The sequence below is a fragment of the Chiloscyllium punctatum genome, chromosome 27 (genome assembly GCF_047496795.1).
Source record: "Chiloscyllium punctatum isolate Juve2018m chromosome 27, sChiPun1.3, whole genome shotgun sequence".
Lineage (NCBI taxonomy): Eukaryota > Metazoa > Chordata > Chondrichthyes > Orectolobiformes > Hemiscylliidae > Chiloscyllium > Chiloscyllium punctatum.
In genome coordinates this window covers 50715337-50739041 of record NC_092765.1, presented here as the reverse complement: position 1 = coordinate 50739041, position 23705 = coordinate 50715337, and positions in this window count along the sequence as shown.

Here is a 23705-nt window from a genome sequence, read left to right as displayed (position 1 = left end):
GGGCCTTTTTCTGTGCTCGATGACTTTATGTTGGATGCCTTGCTCATTGGCTGAGAAAGGTGTCGCGACACCTGAGCTGACTTTTCAAAGCAAGGCTGACCATATCATGGTCCAATCAGACGATCTGAAGGGCAGCCATGTCCTCTTGTCCAACGGGTAGAAATCCCACCCAGCCAGAGCTGCCAAGCAATCAGACGCAGACAGCTCTCACCCTCAGCAGTGTCACTCTGTGGCTGCTGCTGGAAGAACTCCCAGAATAGCTAGTACCAGAGTGCCAGATAAGTGCTTCTTGGAAGGGGAGGAGTTTGGGGGGTTGCCGAAGAGAGGGATTGAAGGTTCAGAAGTAAGGACTAGGATTGGGTCTCAGTGACAACAGGCTCCACCCCCCACCCCCAGCTGACAGCGTGCCAGGTTGCCCAGTTGGCTGGCCTAAATCTTTTACACCCTACTCGCTGGATATGGGTCTGAAAGGGTTAATGTTGGAGAAATGCCATAAAAACCACCCTGTCAGATGATGTCACATGCACTGGCAGGCAGGATCTGAAAGCCAACATTTCATTCTCTTTGAAGTCTCTGTAACAACATCATCTTCATGTGTCTGGTAAAGAATTACTAACATGCAATTAATTAATCTTGTCAATTACAAGAAACAGTTCTATTTAGGTCAGGAATGCAGATTTGGAGATTTCCTACAATGGAAGTGAATAAGCAGAGTAAACCTTCACTGTGAGCATTAGCTCAGACAGTGCAGTGAGCTGGCATGGCCAGACAACACGTCCTGGTGCTGAGATCATTGCAACTCAGTTGGGAATTGGTCTTTAAGTCATCCTGAAGTGGTCATCAGTTGAGCATTTAGGAACCTCAACACACCACAAGACTGGAAAGCGGAAAATGTGTTGCTGGAAAAGCGCAGCAGGTCAGGCAGCATCTAAGGAGCAGGAGAATCGACGTTTCGGGCATGAGCCCTTCTTCAGGCTTATGCCCGAAACGTCGATTCTCCTGTTCCTTGGATGCTGCCTGACCTGCTGCGCTTTTCCAGCAACACATTTTCAGCTCTGATCTCCAGCATCTGCAGTCCTCACTTTCTCCTCCAAGACTGGAAAGGCCAACCTTGAGCCGACTGATGCCTGTATGAATAAAAATGAATTCTTTTTTCTAACAAAATACACAAGTCATTATCAGAAATGGAAATTCCTACACACAGTAAAAAGGGAGGAAGAATTCCATGAGGAGATAGATAATCAGTGTTGATGTTTCTCCTCCCCCAGTATGTTCCCATACCCCTTTATCACTCTTTCCATCACTACCAAACTGTTATGTTCTTAAATGTTGATATAATTTCCATTACAAGCATTTATAGCTCATACCTTATGTAAAAAATCATTTCTACCAAATCGCCCTATAAGCTCCTTCATTTTTAATGACATCTATTCTAATTTTTCAAGATTTTCTTTGCATTTTTATTTTCTCAGACCAGGCAGCGTCTTTGTCCATTTATCTTTTGACTGAAAATCCTTCTCAGGATGGAACCTAAAACTACCTGTAATGGTGATTGTGCTTGCCTATATACACGTTCATCATTAAAACCTGATTTTACATCTCTCCCCACAAACACAGTTTACCTTTGGCCCTTTTCTGTTTTTATCTAGTTGAGATATTATTTTTTACATTTTGAGAACCTGCAATCTGCATCCCATATCAACCAGATTTTCCCCACTCACTTATATAATTATTGTAGTATTAATAAATTTATACCGTCTCCCATTTTCCAATATTACATTCCATTGCTGTCCATGCCACCATCTTACTAACATCCCCATAGACTTTCACCTGGTCATAGAGTCATAGAGTCATTCTGGCCTCAGAATGATTCATAATGTAAAGAGATATTGAAATGGTAGCAGTGAAATGGAGACTATAACATTCTTGGGAAGTCACAGTAAAATGCAGCCATGTTCAATAAGAAACAGGACTACTATGAGTGCTGCTAAAACATAAACCTTTGTTGACCTCTTTTATTTCCTCTGCTGATACACATGCGTATGAAAGTGGACAATATAATTTGCATGCATCATTTGTTTTCTCTACAGTATCATCAGTTTGTTCATGTCAAATGCCTTTCTTGTTGTAACCATGATGTGGAGGTGCTGGTGATGGACTGGGATGGACAAAGTCAGAAGTCAAATGACCCCAGGTTATAGTCCAACATGTTTATTTGAAATCACAAGCTTTCGGAGCACTGCATCTTTATCAGGTCAAGTAGAGGGAAGTGCACAGGCACAGAATTTATACGGGGAGAGATCACTGCAAGATAATTCCAGGTAATTAAGAGTGACGAAAGATTGTACAAATGGTGTGTCGTGTCGGCAGGCTGAATAACAAGCCTTTTCAAGTGATCAAAAGTGTCAGATGGTGAGAGTAAAGTGTTAACAATGGAATAGCAAGAGAAGTGATGACCTATGATCCGATTAATTAAAGCAGAGAGATAATTACAACAAATCAAAAATAAAATGGTGCTAGAGACAAACCAAATGGCTGGAATAACATGATAACTATAAGTGATGCACAACGACGGTCAAACCAAAGTAAAAAGTAAGTCAAAACTGTAAAAATTAATTAAGGTAGGGAGGTCACTACAAGTTATCAAGGTGATGGTATCAAAACAAAACCATTAGGAAGATTTTACAAGCACAGAACAGTATAGTGGGGTTACATGTAACGTGACATGAATGCAAGATCATGGTTGAGACTATCTTTATGAGTATGGAACTTGGCTATCAGTTTCAGTTCGGTGATTTTACATTGTTGTGTATCTCAAAGGCCGCCATGGAGACACTTACCCAAAGGTAAGGAGGCTGAATGCCCTTGACTGCTGAAGTGTTCCCTAACTGGGAGGGAACATCCTTGTCTGGCGATTGTTGCGTGAAGTCCATTCACCCGTTGTCGTAGCGTCTGCATGGTGTTGCCAATATACCATGCCTCAGGGCATCCTTTCCTGCAGCAGCTGAGGTAGATAACATTGGCCGAGTCACATGAGTACCTGCCGTGTAAATGGTGGGTGGTGTTCCCACGTGTGAAGGTGGTATCCGTGTTGATGGTCTGCCATGTTTTGTGGAGGTTGCCATGGTAGGGTTATGTGGTGTCATGATTTGTGTGTGTGTTGCTTAGGAACAGGAGACTGTGCATTTCGAGCATAAGCTTTTCATCAGGAACGTGGTCCATATTTCCGATGAAGAGCTTATGCTCAAAACGTTGAATCACGTGGTCCTCGGATGCTGCCTGACTGGCTGTGCTTTTCCAGCACCACACGTTTTGGCTATAAACTGGTGTCATGTGACTTCTGACTTTCTCATCATTTGGCTTGATTTAGTAGCCACATATTACTGTAGCTTCAAAACTTAGATTACTTACAGTGTGGAAACAGGCCCTTCGGCCCAACAAGTCCACACCAACCCACAACCCACCCATAGATTTACCCCTTCACCTAACACTACAGGCAATTTCGCATGGCCAATTCACCTAAACTGCACATTTTTAGATTGTGGGAGGAAACCCACACAGACACAGGGAGAACGTGCAAACTTCACACAGATAGTTGCCTGAGACAGGAATTGAACCCAGGTCTCTGGTACTGTGAGGCAGCAGTGCTAACCACTGTGCCACCGTAACTTGTTCTACTCTTGGGTTTCTTGATAAGGTGAGACTCAAGGGGTGGGCTCATCCCCAGCTTCCTCAACAATGTCAGTTCAAGTAAACTCTGAAGTTACTTCTCTGCCAACTTTTTCACATGAACTGTACTCACTGCCATTGACGAGGAGCAGAGTTGGGTCTGTGCACGACTTTCATGTGATACCTTTCAGCTTACTGATGAGCAAAGCAGTCAGCATACAATCTGAGAGTGGTAATGTAACGGCTATCATATATCACTGGATGGAAATAAGTGTATCACATTCTCCAGATAGAACATAGAATGCAGCATTTGGTTTTGTGTCCTTGATTTCGATGGGTGTTTCAAGCATCCTGAAGATTTTGTAGTGGCTTTTCATTTTTGTAAAAGAAAATGCTTGTAGTCTAAGTTTACAGAGAAAGAGGCAATCCTGACATTTGTTCAATGTTATTTATCCCATGACAGTGACAGATGCTCTTATATCATTAAAGGGATCTACTACTGACTATCACAGGTTATTGGTTAACATAGAACATAGAACTTTACAGCGCAGTACAGGCCCTTCAGCCCTCGATGTTGTGCTGACCTGTAGAAACAATCTGAAGCCCATCTAACCTACACTACTCCATTCCCATCCATATGTCTATCCAATGACCATTTAAGTGACCTTAAAGTTACTACTGTTGCAGATAGGGCATCCCACGCCCCTACTATTTTCTGAGTAAAGAAACTACCTCTGACATCTGTCCTATATCTATCACTCCTCGATTTAAAGCTATGTCCCCTCATGTTACCCATCACCATCTGAGGAAAAAGGCTCTCACTGTCCACCCGATCTAATCCTCTGATTATCTTGTATGTCTTAATTATGTCACCTCTCAACCTTTTTCTCTTGCACAAAAACAGCCTCAAGTCCCTCAACCTTTCCTAATAAGACCTTTCCACCATATCTGGCAACATCCTAATAAATCGCCTCTGAAACCTTTCCAAAGCTTCCACATCCTTCCTATAATGTGGTCACCAGAACTGTACACAGTACATAGAACATAGAAGAATACAGCGCAGTACAGGCCCTTCGGCCCTCGATGTTGCGCCGATCAAAGCCCACCTAACCTACACTAACCCACTATCCTCCATATACCTATCCAATGCCCGCTTAAATACCCATAAAGAGGGAGAGTCCACCACTGCTACTGGCAGGGCATTCCATGAACTTACGACTCGCTGAGTGAAGAACCTACCCCTAACATCAGTCCTATATCTACCCCCCCTTAATTTAAAGCTATGCCCCCTTGTAATAGCTGACTCCATACGTGGAAAAAGGTTCTCACTGTCAACCCTATCTAACCCCCTAATCATCTTGTACACCTCTATCAAATCACCCCTAAACCTTCTTTTCTTCAATGAAAACAACCCCAAGTGCCTCAGCCTTTCCTCATAGGATCTTCCTACCATACCAGGCAACATCCTGGTAAACTTCCTCTGCACCCGTTTCAGTGCCTCCACATCCTTCCTATAGTATGGCGACCAAAACTGCACACAATATTCCAGATGCGGCCGCACCAGAGTCTTATACAACTGCAGCATGACCTCAGGACTCCAGAACTCAATTCCTCTACCAATAAAAGCCAGTACGCCATATGCCTTCTTCACCGCACGATTTACCTGGGTGGCAACTTTCAGAGATCTGTGTACATGGACACCAAGATCCCTCTGCTCTTCCACACTACCAAGTACAGTTGGGGCGACACGGTGGCTCAGTGGTTAGCACTGCTGCCTCACAGCACCAGGGTCCCAGGTTTGATTCCAGCCTTGAGCGACTGCCTGTGTGGAGTTTGCATATTTTCCCCGTGTCTGTGTGGGTTTCATCCAGGTGCTCCAGTTTCCTCCCACAGTCCAAAGATGTGCAGGTCAGGTGAATTGGCCATGCAAAATTGCCACATAGTGCTAGGTATATTAGTCAGAGGGAAATGAGTCTGGGTGGGTTGCTCTTCGGAGGGTCGGTGTGGACTGGTTGAGCTGAAGCGCCTGTTTCCACACTGTAGGGAATCTAATCTAATCATACTCCAAGTGCGGCCGCAGCAGAGTTTTGTACAGCTGCAGTAATATTCGAAAAGTGGTCTAACCAATGTCCTGTATAGCTGCAACATGACCTCCCAACTCCTATACTCAGTGCTCTAACCAAGAAAGGAAAGCATACCAAACACTTTCTTCCAGCTGTGACTCTACTTTCAAGGAGCTATGAACCTGCAGTCCAAGGTCTCTTTGTTCAGCAACACTCCCTAGCACCTTACATTAAGTGTATAAGACCTATTAAGATTTGTTTTCCCAAAATGCAGCACCTCACATTTATCTGAATTAAACTCCATCTGCCACTCCTCAACCAATTGGCCCATCTGATCAAGACCCTGTTGTAATGTGGGGTAACTTTCTTCACTGTCCACTACAACTTCAATTTTGGTGTCATCTGCAAACCTACTAACTATACCTCTTATGCTCGCATCCAAATCATTTATATGAATGATGAAAAGTTGTGGCACTTCACTGGTCACAGGCCTTCAGCCTGAAAAACAACCTTCCACCACCATCCTCTGTCTTCTACTTTTGAGCCAGTTCTGTTTCCAAATGGTTGTTCTCCCTGTATACCATGAGATCTAACCTTGCTAACCAGTCTCCCATGGGGAACCTTGTTGAACACCTCACTGAAGTCCATACAGATCACATCTACTGCTCTACTCTCATCAATCCTCTTTGTTACTTTTTCATAAAACTCAATCAAGTTCCTAAAGCCAAAGTCTCTGTAGTCTCCTCCCTCGCTTCCCAGAGAATCCTAGGATAAACCCCATCTGGCCCAGGGGACTTATCTATTTTCACACTTTCCAGAATTGCTCACACCTCCTCCTTATGAACGTCAGTCCCGTCTAGTCTCGTACCCTGTATCTCAGTATCCTCCTCCACAACATTGTCTTTTTCTGGTGTGAATACTGATGAAAAATATTCATTTAGCACTTCCTCTATCTCCTCGGATTCCACGCACAACTTCTCACTATTATCCTTGCTTGGCCCTAACCTTTCTCTGGTTATTCCTTTATCCCTGACGTACCTATAGAAAGCTTTAGGATTTTCCTTGATTCTATCTGCCAACGATTTCTCATGTCCCCTTGTGGCTCTTCTTACTTTCTCTTTAGGTCTTTCCTGGCTAATTTGTAACCCTCAAGCGCCCTAACTGAGCCTTCACGTCTCATCCTAACATAAGCCTTCTTCTTCCCCTTGACAAGAGACTCAACTTCCATAGTAAACCACGGTTCCCTTGCTCAACCACTTCCTCCCTGCCTGACAGTGCATACTTATCCAGGACCCACAGTAGCTGGTCCACATTTCAATTGTGCCCATCCCCTGCAGTTTCTTTCCTGGTCCTATGCATCCTAATTCTTGCCTAATCACATCATAATTACCTTTCCCCAGCAATAACTCTTGCTGTGCATTATACACCTCTGCCTTTCCATTGCTAAAGTAAACATAACTGAATTTTGGTCACTACCATCAAAGTGCTCACATACCTCCAAATCTAACTCCAGGCCAGATTCATTACCCAGTACCAAATCTAATGTGGCCTCACTCCTTGTTGGCCTGCCTACACACTATGTCGGGAAACCATCCTGCACACATTGGACAAAAACTGACTCATCTAAAGTGCTCGAACAATAGCATTTCCAGTCAATATTTGGAAAGTTAATGACCTTGTCACTTTTGCTCCTATCCAGAATAATCTTTGCTATCCTATCTTCTACATCCCTGGAACTATTTGGAGGCCTATAGAAACCTCCCAACAGGGTGACCTCTCCTTTCTTGTTTCTAACCTCAGCCCATACTATCGCAGTAGATGAGTCCTCAAACATCCTTTCTGGCACTATAATACTCACCTTGACTAACAATGCCACACCTCATTCTCTTTTACCATCTTCTTGAAACATCTAAATCCTGGAACCTGCAACAACCATTCCTGTCCCTGCTCTACCCATGTCCCCAAAATAGCCACAATATCGAAGTCCAAGGTACCAACCCATGCTGCAAGTTCACCCACCGTATTCAGGATGCTCCTGGTGTTGAGGTAGACACACCTCAAACTACCTTCCAGCTTGCTGGTGAACTCTTGTGAGTAAAAATAAACATTTTTAAAAATGTGATCAGTCTGCTGGCCAGGGGCTGCTCCCATCAAAACAAGAGCTTGTGAACTCAAATTACCCAAGCCCCAGCCACTGTTTTACACTTTCGGATTGGGTCAGCTCAGAGAAAAACAAGGGAAGTGACATAAGGTATAAATCCTTATTTGGTGGAAGAGTAATGAGATAATACTGATGGTGTCCTTGGGCCAGACCCTATAATGAGAAGACACACGCTCAGCACATGGGCCAAATCCAAGAATAAGACACCATAGTTCGGAAAGATAAGGAAAAAGGATAAAAATGAAGGATTTTGAGTTTGCCAGCAGCATAAATTCTGGAAATAGAGTCATAGAGTGATAGAGATGTACAGCACGGAAATAGACCCTTCGGTCCAACTCATCCATGCCGACCAGATGTCCCAACCCAATCTAGTCCCACCTGCCAGCACCTGGCCCATATCCCTCCAAACCCTTCCTATTCATATACCTATCCAAATGCTGTTTAAATGTTGCAATTGTGAGTCTTTCAGATGTTGTAATCATACCAGTCATCACCACCCTTCGTCGAAGTGGAGGACCCTATGTTGAAAGGTAGAGACTACATCAAGGAACTGAGGGATCACCTGGCCAGCATATTAGCCTTTAGTGACTGTTCAGGGAATGTTAGAGAAATGTAGTGGGTGTGCGAATAGATTTTAGTCTTGTATGAATTGTTCATTGTCTATTTGGCGTGTGTTTAATCAGTTTTCTTTTGCAACATGTACTTGTATGATGCAGACATACTGCAGAGTAATAACAACCACGATCTATACAATCCCAAACCTTACAGCAGACTGGACACAAATTGTGGAAGAGACAAAGAAGTCAGTCCATTAATGGACTCAACACACCAAACGATTAGAACTCATGCCGATAAGGCAAATGAAGTGTTGCTTGACACTGGTCTTTGGAACAAGTTTTGGAATTGGAGATCTAATTGGTGAAAGTATTAGCACATACAGCTGTAATATTGATTTTATGTACGTTGGTAATCGTGATACTCAACGTGTACCAGTTCAGAAGGTGGAAACATGATAATCCTAAGATTGATATCTTTGGATCAAGATGTTGGCTAAGGGCTGCTCACTCATAAAACCAGCAGCCTGTGAACTCAAGTCACCTGAGCATCAACCACTGTCTTGTTGCTGGCTGGAGCCAGTTTGTACCGGGTCAGCTCAGAGGGAAACAAAGTGACAAAAGGTACGTGATGGAAGGGTAATGAGGTTATGCTAACTGTGTATAATGAAAAGACACAGACTTACCAGATGACCCAGAACTAACAATAATAAGACACCAGAGCTTGGGAAGATAAGGACAAAGGATCAAAGTGAAGGATTTTGGGCATGCCAGCAGTAAAAACTCCAGAGATCAACCTTCGCCAAAGTGGAGGCCCCACGTTGGAAGCAAAAAGACTATACTGAGGAACTGCCCAGCGTGCACTCCTATTCTCAAGTATTAACGTTTATTTTCTGTAACTGTTCAGGGATCATCTGAGAATCCTGGTTCGGTGGGGAGGGGGGCGGGGACATTAATGGATTTATGAATTACAAGCCTGCTGTTCACCCTTTCTTAACCAAACTGTGTGAATTAAATGTCTGTTTAAATTAAACTAACAAAGTTGATTTTTCTTTCCTCTCTGTGCTGAGCCAATAACTGTTGTTGAGGGCAGTAACTGGGCAAATCTCTAAATCATACATGAAGATTAGAAAGCAAAGCATTATAGCTGTAATAATGGATGGCACCTGCAGAGTTCTTGTTTATAGTTGAGTAGTCAAGTTTGAAATTCTTGGCTTTGCAGATTGTCTGAAATTATTTTGTTTGAGAATGGGCAGGGCAGGGGGATTCCTTTCAACAATGACTGGCTGGCAGCACTCAGACTGAGAGTTTGAATTTTCCCTTGCTTTACCTGCAGTGCAGGGGTTTCCATGGCTGTTCTCAAACTATGACCTTACAGCACACTAATCCATTCAGTACTACTCCAGGCCATTAACACACTTGGCCAGTGGCTGCAGCTTTTTAAAAAATCCCTGGAAGGGTAAAGCACAAGCATATCTGCAGGAGACCGCTTTCTGCTAAGTGTGCAGCTTCTCATTAGCTTCTTCACCTTGGTATCTCTATTTGAATTTGCTCTGACTCTGTACAGATGTGACATTCCTTGGGTCAGACTGGGCTCTGCTAGACAGGTATTTAATTTACTTCCAGTCATGCCCATGTTGGAATTAAAGGCTGAATATGTCCACACGATTTTCAGGGTTCGGCCATCACCGTGGTAACAAGTTGGTTATACGCGGCCCATGGCACTGGCAGAGCCTTATCTTGAGTTTGCTGTAACTTTTGCCAAGGGCTCATCCACCTTTAGCAGCTGCTGAGTTATGGTATCTCAACATAAATCTTTATCACCTTCTCTGTGTTGCTCTTGCTTTCATTGCAGGAATATTTATATCAGACTGTGGTTGCTGTTGTTGTTGTTATGGCAGATTCAGGGGTAAACAGAAAAATCACTTATCAACCCTTTAAAACAGATTCTCCTCAGGACAGATCATAGAGACTTTGGCAGCATTACCACTGTTAGCAGAGAACAGGGAGACCTGGGAGGATCAGTGGCTAGTTCATTCCCTCTCACACTTTCCTGAAAGAGTAAACAAAGGTCAAGAATGTTCTTGTGCAGCCAAGCTGCACATCATCCTTGTTCCCCGAACTCCCTGTTACTAACAGCCTCTCTTCTAAGAAAAATGAAAAACACACACCATCTTCCTACGGTCATAAGGATGCAGCTTCAGTGGAGAGTGAGTCAACTTTGGTTACGTAAGTAACTGCTCAACGAAGAAGATGCCATACCACATAGGTGATCCTGTATAACAAATAACAGCATTGATTAGAAATGACTTAGAAAATATTGGTAATCCCTTGCTTATCATACTGAAGAGTACTGTCACTGTCTCCTTACTCTGATTTTAATACCTCCTACACCCTTAAATTGAATTGAGAAATCTAGGTTTCAACCATGGCATGGAATCTGAAAGTGTGGAAATGTGAACTCTTTATTCAGTTCAGATCGAGGTTTCCTGCCATTGATGGTGATATCTGTAAACCAGAAATCATCCTGCATCCCTAAAATGCCCTCTGAGAAGAAGAAATCTTGCTCTTCAGCACACGCCATCTCCTGGACAATTGTGGACTGAAGAAGTCTGCTTCCAAATTGCTGCCACAGATGGACATTTATTGTTGGCCTGTCTTTCAGCAGGCATGGTGCTGCTAAACTGGGTGGGTTGATGCTGATGTGAAAATCTCCACTAAAGCACAACCCAGAGACAGAGGCAGACAAGATGCTGTTCTTCCCATCCAGCTTGTTGTTTTACTTAGTGTTGGAATCTGTTTGTTTGATGAACTGGACTCAGTCGGAATCAATGGTGTGTGCCCTGAAAGATTCCCTGAACGTACAGATGATAAGCCTGGCTTGTTTATGAAGTTCAGCCTTTCTGTCAAACCGGATTGCCTTTGGTTGTGTAAAATCCTTTTTTTTTAGACTGATGGAGCTTCATCCAGCATCCCATGACAATGAGGTTTCTGATGACCTCAACTATTAATAAATTACCAATAAGATGGTCCAGCTCATTAAGGAATTAATAATCTCTCCTGGCTAGTAGATGTTCCTGAATGCAGTCTGTGCAGTAAACTGACATAAGAGTCAAAGGCCTTAAGGAGGTTGCAGTATTTGGAGATTCTTCTTCAATGTCTCTCAAATGAGAAAGGTACTGGCACTGCTGCTGACTGTGTACATAAGTACACTAACCTGTTCCTGTTCTGTTTTTAATCGAGACGGGAGGAAATCCATTACCTGCTCCAGTTTGATCAGAACCCCAGCATGGACTCAGGGCTGGGGCAAAGGCATAATATAGCATCAACAAGTATGCTTATTATCAGCTCCAGTAACGGTGAGCTGGTCTGGTCATGGCTGTGGGATCTTTCACTAAGTGAATTTTGTTAGTCAAAGTTACTTTACTTGCCTTCTGTTTGTCAGTGATGTATGCAGTTTCCCTCACTGCGGTCCAATTGCTGGACTGGCCTCAAGGTCCTTCAACCAATGCTCTCTGGCTGTTTCTGCCAGGCTTTCCCTCATCACTGACCACATTTTGTTGCCTGGTCACCACTTGGCACCATGTACAAAAATATAATTTGGAGCTAGTTAGAGATCAAGATATATGAGGGACTGATACACAAAGCTATTGCAAATGTTAATATTTCTGAAAGTCAGGCAGAGCTGGGTTTTGCATCCTTACATCACGTCTCAGTTCCATATTTTCTAACATCATCATAGATAGCTCCTCATAAGATGCTCTGTGGCTGTGCCCAGAGCACTGATTCTGTTAAACCTTCACTCCAGATATCCTCTATTGGCTGCTCACAATGCAGTCTCCTGTACAGTGGGGAATACAAGGTGAACTACTGCTTTGTACAACATCTCAGTTCTGTCCTCAAGAATGGCCCCAATCTTCTGGTCTCTTGCCGTTCCACCATCTTATTCTGATGTGAATATTTCTGTCCTAGACCTGCTATAGTTTTTCAGCAAAGCCCAACACAAGGTGGAAGAACAAAGCCTCTGAGCTTCCTTTGACCTTCCATTCTGTTCCACTTGTTCCTCCATACCCTTTTTCTCCAGAATTAAAATCATAAATTTTCCACTCTCTTAATTTCTGAAGAAGAGTCATACTAGCCTTGAAACATTTACTCTGACCCTGGCCCTAAAATACTGAGTTTCTCCAGCACTTTTGTTTTTAATCATCTTCCCATTAGTCAACACCACTCCCATTGACTCCTACTCTGTAGAATTTGTCATGGGTTGTACCTATGACAGATGGGACTGAGATCATTACCTGCAAAGGGGAAGTATTGCACAAACTGTTTCATTAATGCAAGTGTCAAGGCAGAATTCTAATCACTGAGATTCCTTGCTTGATACTACCCCCGTGCAGAGTTTATTGCCATCACTATTTACCACTAGCTCCATTAGCTGCCTCACAAAGGAGCAGTGCTCCGAAAGCTAACATGTTGGACAAATACCTGGTGTCGTGTGATATTTAACTTTATATTTATAATGCAGTATAGTGTCACTCCAATGAATTTCCTTCAGTTCTGTATTTAACACCATCGTTCCTCAGCACCTGACTGGGAAGCTGAGTCTGCTGGGCCTAAATACCTCCCTTTGTAACTGGATCCTGGACTTGCTGACTGGGATACCTCAGTCAGTCTGAATTGGGAACAGCATCACACTGAGCATGCCCCCCGCCCCCCCAGGGCTGTGTACTCAGACCACTGCTGTTCACCTGCTGACACACGACTATGCAGTGGGGCACAGCTCGAATCACATCATCAAGTTCACTGATGAGATACGACCGCAGTGAGTCTCATCAGCACGAATGATGAGTCAGCATACAGAGGCTAACGGACTGGTGCAGAGCCAACAACCTGACTCAGAGCATGGACAAAACGTGGTTGTTGACTTCAGGATCTGGACATTGATGGCTCCCGTGTGGAGATCATGAAGAGCACCAAATTTCTTGGCGTATACCTGGTGGAGAATCACACCTGGATCCTTAACACCAGCTCCATCACCAAGAAAGCCCAGCAGTGTCTCTGCTTTCTGCACAAGCTGAGGAAAGCCCACCTCCACCTCCCCCCCCCCATCCCCCCCCCCCCCCCCCCCTTCACCACATTCCATAGAGGGTTCGTTGAGAGTAGGTGAAAGTGAGGACTGAAGATGCTGGAGATTAGAGTCAAGAGTGTGGTGCTGGAAAAACACAGCAGGTCAGGCAGCATGCAAGGAGCAGGAAAATTGACATTTCGGGCAAAAGCCCTTCGTCAGGAATCAGAGCCCCCCTCTGCCTGGTTCGGGAATTGCACCATCTTGGGTCGTAAGACCCGACAACAGTTAGTGAGGACAGCTGAGAGGATCATCGCGGTCTCTCTTCCCTCCATTACAGTTATTTAAACCACACGCTGCATCCAAAAGGTTAAGAGCATTGTGCAAGACCCTGCACACCCCTCACTCAAACTCTTCTCCCTCCTGCCAGCTAACAGAAGATACTGAAGCATTCAGTATCACATGGCCAGACCTGTGAAACAGTTTGTTCCCCTGGACCATCAGGCTCTTTAACACAGTATGATCAGACTCTTTCCCACCTGAAATTCTTTGCAAGACTTTGAATTGCTGCTAGAAAAATATCTATTATTTATCATTCTTCTATTATACTGTAACTTGCGTGTTTTGCACTTCTCATGCACTTTATGCCTTGTACATTTGTACAGTTTGTGCTGTCCATGTCGCACCCTTGGTCCAGGAGGAACACTGTCTCGTTTTTACTGTGTCAGTTGTATATGGTAGAAATGACAAATAAAAGCTAATCTACTCTACATTAAACATGGTACAGGAGCATCCTCTGCTGGCCAGTTGAATTCATATACACTGACAACAACCAGCCCTTGAAATTATTTTTCTGACTGGTTTTGTTGTCAGTGCAACTATAGGGAATGTCCTCACTGTCCATGGCCATCACAGTCCCATGTGTGACAACTTTATATGTAAATGTTATTTAATGCAGTCCCTGAAATGCATTGGAAGACCATTGACACCAAATGATGGAGAGAAGAGGCATGCACTAGCAAGGGGGCAGATAGCAGGGCTACCAGTGGATGCTGAAGGAGAGGCATCCACAGCTATTGTACCACCTCTGGCTCTGGTTCCAGTGTAACGTGGGTGCACAATGATGACACCAAGGGTAACAATGTTCTGAGGAGAGATGCTGCTAGACCTGCTGAGCTTTTCCAGCAATTTCTCTTCTTTGTTTCTAATTTAGAGCATCTGTAGTTCTTTTGGTTCCTATTTAAGTATGTCGGCAGTAAATACAGTATACTGTTTGTGGATAACAACCTCGTTAACATAAAGACTGCTACTTGTATTAAACTACAGCTTGCTGTGAAATGCAATTGATTTAATCAGTTTCATTATCTTTCAATTAAAATTCAACATAAAATCAGATGCTGCATCAGACTTGTATAATTTTGTAGAGTTTAAGTTGTATCTGACTGCACTCATTCGGACTGCATTCAGCAGATTAGAAGATGAGAAAAACATATAACTCTGATCAATGTCAGGACTTGACAACTGGGATTCTGTACAATGGGAGTGAAAGGGAAAGGGCTTATCCTTTGAGATTTTTTACAATGGCAGCAAATAGTGAGGTGTTAGCTCCAATGTGACTTGGAGAAATTATTTATGATATGCATGGGACTGTTCATTGAGAAGCTGCACAGTTTGGCTTGCTGCCTGAACCCCTTTGGAACTGCAGGTAAGCCCTGTTTTATACCCTTGAGGATGGTTCTCTGGAACTTTCAATAGTTCTAGCCAATCAAGGAGACTCACTTCATGGTTTGAAACATTTGGATGGCTTGCTAATGCTTGTTTCTTTGTGTTTCAGGATCTGCAGCCTTTCAGTCTGGTTTTTGGTTGAAAATAGGCATTCCTCCTTTGTTTCGTTGATAAGGTGTTGGAGATATGTTTGTCAAGGATAAATGTTGATGAATTGTATCCTTTTATACTATGTTAATGTCATTAGCACCTGACTATGTCTAGTTTCTGTGTTTGCAATTTGCAGAGCTTTACTTGGCCAATGTGTCCCATACCCAGTGATCCTTGATGTTTGACTAAATTGGTCATCTATTTGCACTTTAGCAGGCATAAGGCTGTTACATTTCCTCCATTTTGAACTGAGAAGGTTCGTGCGAATGTAGCTCGAACCTGATTGGAGAAACCTGGTTTTGATTTTTGTCAGGGAGAAGTGGCTACAAGTCACCATGAAACCCATTATTGATCAAGCTTATCACTAACATTTGATCAGTGATGTGGTTACATTTACAGATAATTACAGGCTGTGGTTTACCCTCATATTTTCCTGTTCCTCATCCCACTGTCCTATGAGTCAGGTGTGTGTACAATCTTTTCATTGGGAAGGACACCATTCTAGGAGCTGCATTCTGGTGAGGTCTGTTATTATTGGCATAAATTCGTAATGGATATTGTCAAACAAAATTTTACGTGTGGGATTAATTCCCAGTCCATTATGTAGACCTGGAATGCTGTGGGACAAGATGGGGAAGGGGCTCTGGTTTAATTTCACATGCTAGAAATTCCCTCGTTTGGGGCGTCCCAGGACATTGCATCCGAACTCTAATCCTTTGCCCAGGTAATGAGCTTGATATGCCACCGTCTTGCACCCAGAACCCCTACCAATCATCCATGACCTCTATGCACATGTAACAATGTGTGGAACTCCCACTGGGTTTTCTGTACACCACAAGTTGATGATTACACCCGAAATTAACCGATTTTGCAGGTTGGACCCAAAGGATCCCATTCACGCACACTGCAGCGTCAGGCAGGTTGTAACATAAGTACCTTGGTTTCCTATTTGCCCACACAACATTTTTACATAAAATAATCATACTCTTACATAGCAGAAGTAGATTTCATTGTTGTCTTGGAGTGTTCTCTCCAACATTTCGTAAAAACAATGGTGTAGTTTCTGTAATAATTATTGTTCAACATCTGACTCGCATTTTAAATTACATTACTCAACTATCAAATTGTCACCCATTCCTTGCTTCCTTTTTATTCAACATATGTGTGTTGGGGTTGTGTGAATGGTGACAATTGAGTTGGAGTAATATGGGTGGGTCTATTGTGTTAGTACCCAATGAGTCTGTATCCTCACTGGGGATGGCCATCAGTGCAGGGGATGGGGAATCATCCTCCGTGGACCAGGCGTATTCTCCCAATCGGTTTTGCATTTTGTTTCAGTGGTGCTGAGACCCGCTCCTCAGTGGGGAGACTGGTTTGGACAGCAGTGTGTAGTTTGAAGCTAATCGACTTCAGGTTCTCATCTGCAGTAACATCTGAAAGTGGGGTTAGGGTAGGGGCAGTGATCTTGAGGTCGGAGGCCAGGAGGTTATCAGAATTGTTCAGGTCTTGTTTTGGATTGGACTCCATTTCCCCAAGCAGGATGTGAAAGTGATAGGAGTTATTTTGAGGCACATTGAACTTCATTTGGTTTATATGGTACCACCCTGTTTTACCTGAATTCAACAAATTTTCTTATCAAGGGGCTAACTTTGTCCCAAAGATCTGGGGGCTAGGAAAGAATCAGGCTGATAGACTTAGAGCATAACTTGTTGTCCGATCTCGTATTCTGAAGGGTGAACTTTGTAGTTGAAATAAGCCCAATTTTGTCTTCATCTTGTAGCCATTTTTATTGCTGTGGCCATTTGCTCAACTTTGCATAGAATCCCTACAGTGTGGAAACAGACCACTTGGCCCAACAAGTCCACACTGACCCTCCGAAAAGTATCCCACCCAGACCCGTTTCCCCTACCCTATTGCTCTACATTTACCACTGACTAATGCACCTAAACCTACACATCCCTGAACACTATGGCCAATTTACCTAATCTGTACATCTTTGGACTGTGGGAGGAAACCCACACAGACACAGGGAGAATGTGCAAACTCCACACAGACAGTCGCCTGAGGCTGGAATTGAACCCAGGTACCTGCCACTGAGGAAACAGCTCAAACCACTGTAACAGCCCTTTTTAAGAGTATTGCACCCAGTATTCTCAGCTGGAATCCCATTCAAATACGAATCAGGCCTGAGTCTGCTTAGCTTCTGAGATCGGACATTTTCAGACTAGCATGGCCATAGGCTCAGATTAATTGGTCTGCTCTAATATTTCTAGTTGGGAAAGTTATACGGTGAACTTTTACTTTAATGACCCCATTAGTCTGGCTTTGGGATTGCTGGAAACCAGATTTTAAAAGGTGTAGATTGGAGGGGCTATCCATCAACAGAGCTGAAGACCCACCGCCATGCTTTTCTCAGAGTGGAAGTGAGTCTGTGTGGCTGTAACAGACAGACATGCTGTCGAATGGACATGTAGCAGTTACAGGAGCTCAGTGGCTTGTGCACTCATGTGGCTGAGTAGCTTTAAGCTCTTTCCATTATGGGATTGCTGATCAGGGCTGATGGGCCTGTAGTTCCAGGAAAAGGTGAAGGATGTCCCATAGATGTTCCTTCCTGGTTAGTGTATTTGGGATCTGTATTGATGCTCTTCATCTAACCTCTCTCTGCCTCCTGTGTTTGGCACTACCTCAATAACACACATAATTCCATTACAAATCAACAACTGGTTCCCTAGATTCTCTATCCTTTCGTGGGACTTTGTATATTTCCCAGTTGTAACAATTTTGATCTTTTCTGTATTAGACATGCACAGCAATGCCACCACAACCTGCAGCTCTTTACAATGCCGGTCGGGCCTATCAATGTGGACCAGGCTGCTTTCCACTCTCTGACTGCTCTTCTTTTATTTGAATAGGCCGTTTCAAATTGGGAATAGAAGCGACAAGTTTTAACTTTCCAAATGCATCATTTGTGACTTCTAATCGCACCTGGAGTGATTCATTTCAGCAACTTTGCCTTGGGAATTCTCTCGGCTGTGATTACTTTAGCCTTTGCCCCCAATTCCTCGCGTGATCCGAGCCATCCGTCCTACACTATGGAACTTTTGTTCCAGAGCCAGTCTGGTTTACTGCAGAATTCTGCCCATTAGAGCCATTTTTACAACAGATCTTGTTTGAGAGCATCCTCCCTACTCTGACAATGGGACACCTTTCCAGTTTTTATTTTTCTTTGAAGCAATGGAGTATGTGGGGGTTCAACAACTGCCAATGCACATGAGGTCGTTTCCCCCCTAGGTTGATTCCCTCTATACCCAGAGTGCCTCCCAACTCATGGTCTGCTCATTCACTTTGTTTGGCCCAGAATGGGTTGGTCCCAATGTCGCGATTTCTCACGTGAATCCTGGTCCTCACCTGGGACACCTGCCCTCTTCACAGCTGGCCCCATTTGATTGTTGAAGACAGCAGGCAGTGTCGGTGGTTTGGGTTCAGAGGATCTGACAGTCATTTCTTATCGAAGGCCACCCAGGTACACTAAATGTTGCAGAGCCTTTTAGGACCCATCAGACACTTGGACCAGGCATCCCACAATATTAGAACCGTCAAATCTGCAGTAAACAGACACAAGTTGGTACCAATGCAAACTGTTACAAATAATGCTGCTCCTAATCTTGTCCAATCCCCTTAGTCGTTACAATACTTCCCAGAGTCTCTTGTAACAGAAATCATTGTCCTCTTTCTCTCTCACTCTGGATAGTCAGTCAGTCTTTGTCTTTGCCATGTTGGTTGCTGCTTCTTCATCTCCAGTAGACCCAAGAGAGCAACATATTGTTTTTATCCCTTTTTGGATGGCTTTCTGGAACTTTCGATAGTCTGTCTAATTGGGGAGACTCATTTAATGGTTTAAAACATTAGCAAGCCATCCAAATGATTGACAATGTTTGTTTCATTGTGTATCAGGAACGGGAACCTTTCAATCTGGTTTTTGGTTGAAAATATGCATTCTTCCTTTGCTGGTTGATCAGTTTTTGGGCATCTGTCTGTCCAGGATAACTATTGACGAGATGTGTCCTTTTATGCTATGCTAATGTAATTCACACCTGGTTGCTTTGTTTGCAGATTCTGGGTTTGCAATTTGCAGAGCTTTACTTGGTCAAAGTATCCCATACCCAGCATCCCTTGCTGTTTGCCAAATTGATAATCCATCTCTATTTTAGCAGCCATTAGGATGTTACAGGCCAAAGACTCTTTGTGAATAGATACTCGTGTTCCATCATGTACTCTCGATGGCCACCACTATGTCTGTATTGTATACTGAGTGTATTCAATGAGAATACTTGACTATGCATAATGTTATGAAGATATGATTGTACTGTACCATATAAAAGCTAGCAGAACTACAAGGTACAATGTAGCATACGGTCCAGTAGTTAGTGTAGCTCATTGCCTGGAGACAATAAATACAAACAAATTTGAATTCAGCCAATCAACTTAAATTATACCCTAAAATACTAACCTCCAATCAAGTTTAAATTTAGTGTATTGACAATATTAAAAACCAATGAAATAATCCGATGTTTGGGGGAAAATTGAATAGTTGGGAAGAGAACTGCCACACCACCTAGCATTTAGAGACTGCCTGAAAAATAGCTCTTAAAAAGATACCTTCACCGATCCATGATCTGTGAAGTATAATCGCTAAGAAGAAAAGACGACACAGGAAGATCCAAATAGAAGATTTGACAGCTGCCTGGTTTTGAAAACTTGAGGTTTTGAGAAATCATAATCAGGGTTTAATCTGATTAATATTGTAGAAGGGAAGATATAAGATAGGATACGGGAAGGAGTTGTAAATAGTTGTTAGTTAATTATTCTCTGCTATACTCTAAGAAATAAAGTTGTTAATTTTACTTTAAATAGTTCTTGGCCTCTCAAATTTCACAGATTACTGTACAGAATAAATCTTTTTTGTTGGTGTAAATTAAGCAAGAGGATTTACTCAATGTGTAACAATAATTTAGATACCATTCAGGAATCCTGAAGAAGGGCTTATGCCCGAAACATCAATTCTCCTGCTCCTTGGATGCTGCCTGGCCTGCTGCGCTTTTCCAGCACCACAATTTTCAATTCTGGTCTCCAGCATCTGCGGTCCTCACTTTCTCCATATATCTGGTAGTGGTCTGCAAGAACACCCACAGCTATCAGGCAGTGAAGGGCTGATGCATCCCATTTATAATAATAGGTAGCTATCAGAGACCGACAACTTTCAACTGACAACATTGCTGACCGGTGCTGTCATAGAGGGTTATTGTTCTTGCAATCACGTCCTGGGCTCTACCTTGATTTCAGGAGCTATCATTCAGAGGTTCATGTATGTATTCAATCATGTACTGTCAGATTCACTCCTGAATCTTGGGTTTTCTCACTCTTCAATATTAGCCACATCTCAGTTGGCAACATGCTCGTCTGTGAGTTCAAGTTCAACTCCAGGACTTGAACATAAAAATCTAAGATGACATTTCAGTACTGAGAGAGATTTGCAATGTGAGGTGTCTTTTGAGTGAAATTTGAAATGGAGACCTGGTCTACTCTGACAGGATTAATATAAATGATTCCACTATCCTGATTTTCTGGTCCATACTTATCTCTCAGTCAACATCTGGTCAATATCACACTGGAGTTTTACTGAGCTATGTACAAATTCATAGAATCACTGATGGTTAAGGTATAAAGGTCATTCGATTCATGTGAAAGAGCCATTTTCCTTGTTTTGCTCCCTTTTTCCAGTTGCCCTGCAAACCTTTTCTTTTCAGACACAGTCTGATTCCCCATATGAAAGCCTCAAATGAACATACCTCTGCCACACTCTCAGCCAGTATATTCCAGATCTGAACCACCCACTGCTGGAAAGTTTCACGATGTTACCAGTCTCTTTTGCTGACACCTTAAATCTGTCCCCACTTGTTCCTAACCCTTCCACTGACGGGAACAGCTTCTCCCTATCTATTCTATCCAGATCTCATGATTTTGAGCATCTTGATCAAATCTCTTCTCAAACTTGTTTACTCTAGGGAAACCAGTCCTAATTTCTGCAAACTATCTTGACAACCGAAGTTCCTCAATCCCTGGAACCATTCTTGTGAATCCTGTCTGCATCTTCTCTAATGCTTTCATAGACTTTTTAAAATGCTGCGTCTATAACTGGATGCAAAACTCCAGTTGAAGCTACACCGGTGTTAAATTCGTATAGAACTAATTCAATGTTCTTGTACTCTATGCCTCTTTCTGGATTGATTTTTTTGTGACTTATTGGAAATGGGAATCAACAATTTACTGGGCGCTATGGTTTACCAGGTGTTAAATAGAAATCAGGTGACTTCAAAGAAAACAGCCTAGCATAGCTCAGTAGCAGCAGTGTGTAGTATCTGCAAGATGCAATGCAGAAATTCCCAAAGATCCTTAGGCAACTCCTTCCAAATTCACAGCCACTATTATCGAGGACAAATTCAGCAGATACATGGGAATATCAGCCCCTGCAAATTCCCTTCTAAGTCAGTCACCATCTTGAAAAATATCACCTTTTCCTTGGTGTCATTCTGTCAAAACCCTGGAACTCCCTCCCTAACAGCATTGTGGGTGCTCCTGTGTCCCATGGATTGCAGCATTTCAATAAGACAGTTTAACAGAAGGTATGATTCTAAAGAGGGTGCAGGAGTAGAGGGATCTGGGTGTATATGTACACAGATCATTGAAGGTGGCAGGACAGGCGGAGATAGCAGTTAATAAAAGCATACAGCAGTTAATAAAAGCATCTCTCTCAGTACTGAAATCTTAGATTTTTATGTTCAAGACATGGAGTTGAACTTGAACCCACAGACAAGCATGTTGCCAACTGAGATGTGGCTAATATTGAGGTTTCTAATAAGAGGCAAAAAGTTCAACATTTTCAGAATTTCAAATATTAATTTATGCACTTCTGGTAATATTCCAAAATCTACTGGACTCTGGGGTAGTTCCAGCAAGTTTAAAAACAGCAAATATAATGCCACTGTTTAAACAGGGAGGCAGATAAAAGATGGGGAATTATAGACCAGTTAGCTTAACTTTTGCAGTGGGGAAAATGCTTCAGTTTATTATCAAGGAAGAAATAGCAAGGCAAAGGATAGAAAGTGTCCTGTTAGGCAGACACACCATAGGTTCATGAAGAGCAGGTCATGCTCAACTAATCTTTTGGAATTCTATGAAGACATTATGAACATGGTGGACAGTGGGCACCCAGTAGATGTAGTGTATCTAGATTTCCAAAAGGCAGCTGCATAAGATAAAGATGTGAGGTGTTACAGGTAATGGATAGAAGATTGGTTCGCCACCAGGAAGCAAAGAGTGGGGATAAATGAGTACTATTCTAGTTGGCAATGACTCATGATGTGCCTCAGGAATCAATATTGGGACCGCAATTTTTCACAATTTACATTGATGGAGTTGGGCACCACATGTAGTGTAGTGTTTGCAGATGACATTAAGATGACTGGTAGAGCGAAATGTGCAGAGGACTGAAACTTTGCATAGATAGTATAAGTGAGTGGGCAAAGGTCTGACAGATGGAATACCGTGTTAATGAATGTGAACTCATAAGTTTCTGTAGAAACAACAGTAAAAAGGACAATTATTGATATGGTAAGAAATTGCAGCTTGCTGCTATGCAGAGGGACCTGGGTGTCCTTGTAGACCCAACCCCCTGTGATTCATGCACAAGTGCAACGGGTAATTAAGAAGGCAAATGGAACTTTGTCCTTCATTGCTAAAGGAATTGTGTTTAAAAGCAGGGGAGTTATGTTACAGCTGTATAGGTTGCTGGTGAGGCTGCACCTGGAGTACTATGTGCAGTTTTGGTCTCCATACCTTGAGAAAGGATATACTGGCACTAGAAGGGGTGCAGAGGAGGTTCGCATGGTTGATTCCAGATTGGAGGGGGTTGGCTTATGGGGAGAGACTGAGTAGACTGGGATTATATTCATTGGAATTGAGAAGAATGAGGGGCTATCTTATAGAAACATATAAAAATATGATTGGAACAGATAAAACAGATATAGAGAGAAAGTTTCGCCTGCCAGGAGAAGCAAAGACAAGAGGGTATAGCCTCACGATTGGGGGAGCAGCTTTCGGACTGAATTGAAAAGAAACACTTTCACCCAGATGGTTGTGAATCTATAGAATTCCCTGCCCAGTGAACTGGTTGAGGGTTCCTCAGTAAATGCTTTAAGCCAAGATAGATAATTTTTTGAACAGTAAAGTAATTAAGGATTATAGTGAGGGGGCAGGTA